The sequence below is a fragment of the Chinchilla lanigera genome, unplaced genomic scaffold (genome assembly GCF_000276665.1).
Source record: "Chinchilla lanigera isolate Chin_1 unplaced genomic scaffold, ChiLan1.0 scaffold00033, whole genome shotgun sequence".
Lineage (NCBI taxonomy): Eukaryota > Metazoa > Chordata > Mammalia > Rodentia > Chinchillidae > Chinchilla > Chinchilla lanigera.
Window position 1 is genome coordinate 10367774 of NW_004955434.1, and position 7362 is coordinate 10375135.

General features: G+C 36.9%; 1 protein-coding gene across 1 annotated transcript in view; it reads left to right on the forward strand.

Annotated features, from left to right (window-relative positions):
- Positions 1-7362, forward strand: part of Uhrf2 (ubiquitin-like with PHD and ring finger domains 2, E3 ubiquitin protein ligase) — a gene marked incomplete at its 5' end in the record, with an annotated part of 75420 nt that overhangs the window by 29903 nt on the left and 38155 nt on the right.

Below are 7362 nucleotides of genomic sequence, written 5' to 3' on the forward strand. Positions count from 1 at the left end.
ATAGCAGCTTACTTAATTTGTGTTCAAGACCTTTTTAATCACTCTACCCTTCTTAGGGTTTAAATAAAGAAGGCATAATATCTAGAAAATAAGATTTAACACAAGAAGTAATAGAAAGATTCCAGCATTACAGTACAGAACAGGTCTAGACTTCTTGAGCAAGCTTTAATAAGATAAAGGCTCTAGAAGAGATATTTAAGCCCAAAAGATTAATAGAGTGCCCGAAATATTTGAATATAGGAGTTTTACAACTGGCAGATGGAAGTAGATTAACAATATACACATGGAAAACTAGCAACCAAAAAGAGCAGTGAGATGCTCAAAAGAAAACAAAGCTATGGAAGAAATAAAAGTAAAGCATGTTTCATTACTTAGCTGTGAATGCTATTTAGTCAGCACAGTAAAAAGATTTTTCCGGACTACATTTTTTGGGTATAGAATGGCTCCCACTGTTCTCTTAAGGGTAGTTGTAAATATATGTAACCCTTTAGAGCAGTTCCTTGTACTTGTTATACGAAGATTAGATCACAAGCAGCTGAACTGGGATGGGTAGAAGAACAGCTCAAAAATCATCATATAAGCAGTGTTACTTAAAAATACAGAGATAATTGAGAAATAGGAAAGAATGGAATGTAGTTGCATGTCCTTTGTTTATTGTAACTTTTGAATGTTACCGTTTGAATTTTGCATGCATTTGGAAAAAGCACTTAAAAGAATGGGAAGAGCCATTTGTTTAGCTAATGTTTGGATTTAAATTTGCAGCATTTTAATTTTATTTTTATTATAGAAATCTTTAGGCTGGGCTTAGTGGTGCACACCTGTAAGCCCAGCACTCAAGAGGCTGAGGCAGGAAGATTGCTGTGAATTTGAAGTCAGCCTAGGCTACATAATGAGTTTAAGACCAGTCTGAACTACCTAGCAGACCCTATCTCCAAAAAAAAAAAGGGCTTTACATGCAGAAGGTGCGAACCCATTATCAAACTTATTATCAATTTATGACCAGTTTTGTTTGGCCTATAACAGCATCCCTGAGCACTGTTGGACTGTTTTGAAGAAAGTCCAAGACTATACATCATCTCAATCATAAATGGCCCTTTCTTTGATCTTTTTTTTTTTGGTTGAGACAAGCTGTGGTTCTATAGTTCAAGCTGGCCTTGAACTCAGTATGTAACCTGGGCTGGCCTCAAACTCAGCACTCTTCCTGCCTCAGCCTCCCCAGTACAGGAATTATAGGTGTGTGCCATCATGCCCTACATTAATGGTCTTATATGTACCTTCATTGGTCTTGTAAGGTGTACTCCTTGTATCTACCTTCAAAAAAAGAATTTTACTTGTTAAGCTACAAGAACTGCGTTAGCTGTTAACCTTCAACCATAGCATTTAAGAAATCTGCAGCAGCATTTGAGCCAGTCATATGCTGTTTTGTGACATAGTCCAGCTAGCAACTGTGGCATGGCTTGTAAGGCCTGGCAATTTCTGTCTAATGTGAAACTCTGGTTATATTTCTGTGCCTGAATTTACTATTATACTTGCCAAGACTTCGTCAGTTGTACCACACTCTGACGCTTTTCCATCCCAGCGCCTCTCCTTTCTTTTCCTGCAACTGACGAGCGTCAGAGTCTAAGAGCTCTTAGTACTAGGCTCCTGTCCCTCTCGCTTCACCTTTAACATCTGCTTCTCAGAACCCCCAACTGACAAAAGCGCTAAAAGGATTATTTTTAAAGTCTAAAAAGAGTTACATGTCGGATCTGAGACTGCTATCCATAAAAAGTTCTGCTTGCGTGCTTGGCCCATGGTGAGGATTTTCAGTGTGGTTTTTGCTGAGCACATGCTTTTGGGAGTCTAGAATTCTGATATGTGCTGAGCAATGAGTATATGTGACCAGCTCCATAGAACCTCCTTAACGACACGCTCCGGTTTCCTACATGTCACAATTTGTTGTTGGAGGAATTAAGCATGTCCTGTGTGACTCCACTGGAACGGGACTCTTAAAGAGCTTGTGTCCAGTATATCTTGCTTCCTGTGGTCATCCCATGTGCCTTTCCCTTTGATTTCATTTATGTATTTATCGGTATGCTTTTGCTATAGGAAATCAGTCACGGGTATGGTGATACGCTATTTTTGAGAAAGGAGTCCCGTGAGTTGTAGTGAATCATTGAACCTCGGGATGATCTTGGGAATTCTGACATACAAATTATATCAACAGACACATAAAATCTAAAAGTTTCTTAATTTCAGATAACTAGTCAATGTTCAGAGTCTCATATTTGTCTTCTTGAAAATAACACCTTGGGAATGATGGGAGGATAAGAAAGATTATATATGATGGGTTTTGAAACCCATCTGTATAACCAGTATGTACTGCTAAAAAAAAAAAAAATTAAAGGGAAAAAATACATCGGGGCCTGGGGCTGTACTTTAGTGGTAATGGTAAAATACAAAGCCCTGGGTTCCACGCCCAACACTGGAACCCCTCCTTCCACCTCTTTTGTTCTTCAGGTAGCAAAACCAAGGTCTACCCGTTGCTTTTAAGATTGAGTAGGTGAAGTCTCAGTCTACAGATTTCTTTGCCTAGGTATTTCTTTGAATTTACAATGTTATTTTACTTGTAGAGTTTCCCAGTGTGGATTTTATTGACTACATCCCTGTAATGGTATTTAATATATTCTCTTAATGTGTTTTCTGAAAGACCAGCAGTTAGTTTGATTAGATTTAAATTCTTTTATTGGATAAGACTACTTGAGAGATGGTGATTGTGATTGCTTACAGTTGCATGGCATTGGGTGACACTTAATAACTGTTTCTTCCTCTTTAATGATAAAATTCATGTGTTGTCAGCTAGATCTGTCCATTGCAAAATGTACTATCAGCTTCAGTGGTTTTGGCGGCTGTTAATCTTTACCTAAATTTATTATTTCATTAAGTGTATAAAAATAGTGATCATTTCTTCCTTCATTAGCTGAGAACTAGTTGGTTTGTATATGAAATGTAAGATAAACTCTTGGTCCTTGACCTTTTGCCATTTTACTTTTTAAAAAGTATTAGTGTTTAAGCACTTGTTTTAATCTCCTTCAGTTGTCATCTTTGTTGCCCAAACTGTTCCCATTCTGGTCTGTGGAGGCTCCTTCAAGTTACACCTAACAATTTTTAAGTGCTTCTTTGTGTTCAGGTACAAAAGGATGCCCCATACCTGGGTTCAGACAGTTCTTAGGGAATCCCAGTTGGTTAGAAATTATATTCAGAGCACATAATCTAGGCTGTTTATTGATAATTTATTTAGTTGATAATTTATTTAGTCATTGGACAGAGCTAGGAAATACTGAAATACTCTCATATATACTGCTTATATTGCTATTTCCGATGAACTTCAGAGTTAAGGGCTTGTAAGTTACTATTTTTAATTTTATGTTTATTATCTTTTATGCTGAAAATGATGGCTTCTAATATTACCATTAATTTATTATAAACAGCATGGTTACTGAAAGTTTCTTTTTCCTGCTTTGTCCTTAGAAAGTACATTATTTGGGCTGTATAAGAAACTTAATATTTATTGAAATCACTTGTAAAAGTTCCTCTCAATGTAGTTAAGCCATCAATTATGTGTTTGATTTTTTTTTTCTTTTAATTTTAAGGGATTTCTCTTTTATTTTGTTTTATAATATGAAACAAGGTACAGTAAGAGAAACAGAGCCTCATGGATACTTACATTAGCGTATATACTTAGGTAGAAAATAATACCCTACACCTATTATTTGAGCCTCTTTTTTTAAATTAATATATCCTGGACATGAATCCACAGCATATATTCCTCATTGCTTTTAGCAGTATAACATGCCATTGTATAATTGTATCATTTTTGTCTCATTTTCTGGTACTGGGGATTGAGCCCAGGGGTGCCCTCCCACCATATCTTCAGCCCTGTGTTTTATTTTAAGGCAATATCTTTTTAAATTGCCCTCCTGAATAGCTTTAATTACTGGAATATGCCACCTCACCTGGCCATACCATGTTATCCTAAGTGTCGATTGTGAACATTTCAATGCTTCTGCAGTCCTGTTACTACGAATAGTGCAGCTATCTAATACATTTGCGTATAAATGCCTCTCCTGGAAGATTTTTGTTATTTATGGTTGGGATGGATTCCTGGAAGTGGACTTCCTGGATAAAAGTTAAATATATGGGCAATTTTGTTGCTTGTTGCCACATTCCCCTCTACAAGGTGGTAAGTGCCACTTTGTAGTCCTGTGAGCAGGGTATGAAGGTATCCATTTTCCCAAAGCCTATCAAAAAATATTTTAAGTAGATCTATGTTGTAGAATCTTGACTTTGGCAAAAGTATGGTAAGAATTGAAAGGCATCCTAAAAGCAGAGATAATTTGGACCTTGGTATTAGTCTGAGAAATGAAGATCTTAACTAAGGGTTTGGAGTTACATTAAAGAAGTGTTAACAGTGTCTTCTAAGGAGTTAGTAACTTGGTAGAGGCATTGTCAGAGGAATTGGGGGTTATTGCTAAGTTTCTGAAATCATAAAGGGTTTCTTTCCCATATTACCTAGCATCAGTGTATTAGGAAGTGGCAGGCTTCCTTTGAGATGTGTTCAGTTTGAGTGTGTCTGAGAGATCTGAGTTGGAGGGGTTGTGTACATGAATCTGGAAAGTTCAAAAGTAGAGTACCTGTTAAGATATATGGAGATGAAGGTGCCCAAGGAAATTAACGTTGATATTACATATTTGAGCACTTGACATGCTCTTAGTTTTGTTTAAAAATGGTTTTATGGTATCTTCTGGGGTGTTTTTTTTTCCTCTTTCAGTCTGTTAATTGACCCAGCTTTATTTTTTTTTTCCTTTTGAGAGCTCACTTTGTAGCCCAGACCAGCCTCAAATTCTCAGCGATCCTCCTGCCTCAGCCTCCCGAGTGGGACTACAAGCGTGCGCCACCACATCCAACTTGACTAGAATTTTTATGACACATCTTTTACAGACTTCTTTTATGCATGTGTGCCCATACATAAAGAATGCATACACATTTCACTTCACAATTCTGTTTCCAAGTGGTATACATTTCTGATTAAATTCCCTTGCTTTCATGTATGGAATGATTTATTTTGCTTTATTTCCATATAAACATTTTACATATACATAATTTGAAAACATACAGGTTCTGTATCTTGTTCAAAGAATTTCCAGTCTGAGTATCTTATTTTGGCAAATTTAGGCAAATTGAGAGTTATTTACCTATTGAAACATGGCTTTTACTTTATTATTTTAAAAATATACAGAATGATAATGTCATAATGTCAAATATAACTTTCACATTATAGCTAAGAAAATAATCTTATTTAAAATAGAACAGTTTTTCTGTCTTATGACCTCAATATCTAGACAGAAATTGAATTCACAACTTCAGAATTAGAACAGCCTTAAAAGGTCTAGTTTAATGTCATTTAATATGTTGAAAAATGGTGATTTTTTTTTTTTTTGACAAAACCGTGTGAAACAACATGATTGTAGAAATACCAGGTGTTGGTATTTAGGTATGACTACTTCAAACGGATAGAAATAGGGAGAGAGAAGTGAAGCATGGACATGACTGATTTTCAGGTTCCTAATTTAAGGTGATGTCTGTGTAACAGTGATAAAATAGGAACAACCAATATTCATTCCATTTTGTTCTGTTTTAAGCATGTTAAAGATCTCATTTTAGTTCTTAGAAACACCAAAAGAAGTACAGGATAATATTCTTAAAGGGAAGAATATTAGGTCTGTTTTGGAGAGTGTATAGATATCTTCATGGTGCTACTACCCAGAACATTTTTTAAAGCTTATCTTAGATTCAGTATCAAGTGTCTTCTCTTTCCTGTCAGAACTATGTGAAGGTGCCATGGCTTTTCGAAGGATTAAAAATGCCCCAGGCCTGGTCGTGTATTGATTGTGTGAGCGGAGCCTGATTGGAAGGCTTGTCAGGGGGAGTCCTGGCACTAAGAATAAAAGGATCAAATAGTTGTAGAGATGCCCTGCCCATTCTAGATGCCTCACAGTGATGGAAACTTACAGACTTGGTGAGATTGGGAGATTAGAGATCTTGTGCTAAACTAATACCACTTACTGTAAAGGAATTGCCATAGGCTTGCATGGTCCCGTTTGGTTTGGAGGAACAGGTAATAGCTGCAGAAGGCGTTTCCAGCTCAGGCCCACTTTCATTCTGAACCTGACATTTTTGGTTGGGTGTTAACATTTTTTCATTCTTCAGTTTCTATCTTATTAATGCTATCAAACTAGGGCGCAATATTTAATTCTCATATTCTCTTGTAACAGAGGTTCTCAAATTTAAACATACATTAGACTCACAGAAAGGATTTATAAAAATAGATCACAGGGTCCCATTTCCGGAGTTTGTGACACAAGGTCTGAAGTGGAGCCCAAAAATGTGCATTTCTAACATCTCCAAGAGGTGCTAATGCTGTGGCTCTGCGGAGCCCTTTGAGAACCATTGCTGTAGCAGGTTGGCTTACCTCAGTAAATAGATTGTCTCATTTGAGAGGGGGAACCAGACGTTAACTCATTTACTTTGTGATACGTAAAAGGCAGCTGCAGGTCTTAATTTTATAGAAGCCAATGTGAACTGTTATTTGCTGTCTTTGGCCTGATGATACCAAGAAATTAGACCTAATATTGAAGAATGTTCTAAAACTTTAGAGAGAAATAAAGCCAAGATTCTGGTAGAATTCTTTCAAATGTACATTAAATTCTGGGTTTTTTGTCTTATTTTTAAACATTGGTAGGGACCTGGCTGTATTTAAGAACGTGAATTTTAAGCCTGCTGTTGTACATGCATGTAATCCCAGCACTGTGGGTGGCTAGGGCTGGAGAATTTCAAGTGTGAGCCCAGCCTGAGTGATAAAGACCCTGTGCCAAAGTACAAAAAGGCTATGTGAAGTCCCTGCATTCAGTCCTGAGTACTGAATGAAAGGTGGGGGGTGCGTGGTGGCAAATCTGTAATCTCACCTCTCAGGAGGCTGAGAGGCAGGATTGCCATGAGTTTGAGGACAGCCTGAATGTTATAGCAAGACCCTATCTCAGACACACACAACTTAGAATCTGTGTCCTTTTCTTCCTGGGCAAATGGAGGTTATGGAACATGTAGATTTGTGTTACTCTGCATAAAGCAAATGACACAAATAACTCCATGAGCTGGTTTCTTGATCCGGGAGAGGTCAATATTTAGTACTATTGAAAGAATTCTTAAATACTAGTTAAAACGGAAGAATTTTTGATGTTCTCTTGCTCCTCAACTAAAAGTGAGTGTTTTCCTAATACTTTAGTAAGAATTATTTTACTTTGGTAACTGAAATTCTCCATTACC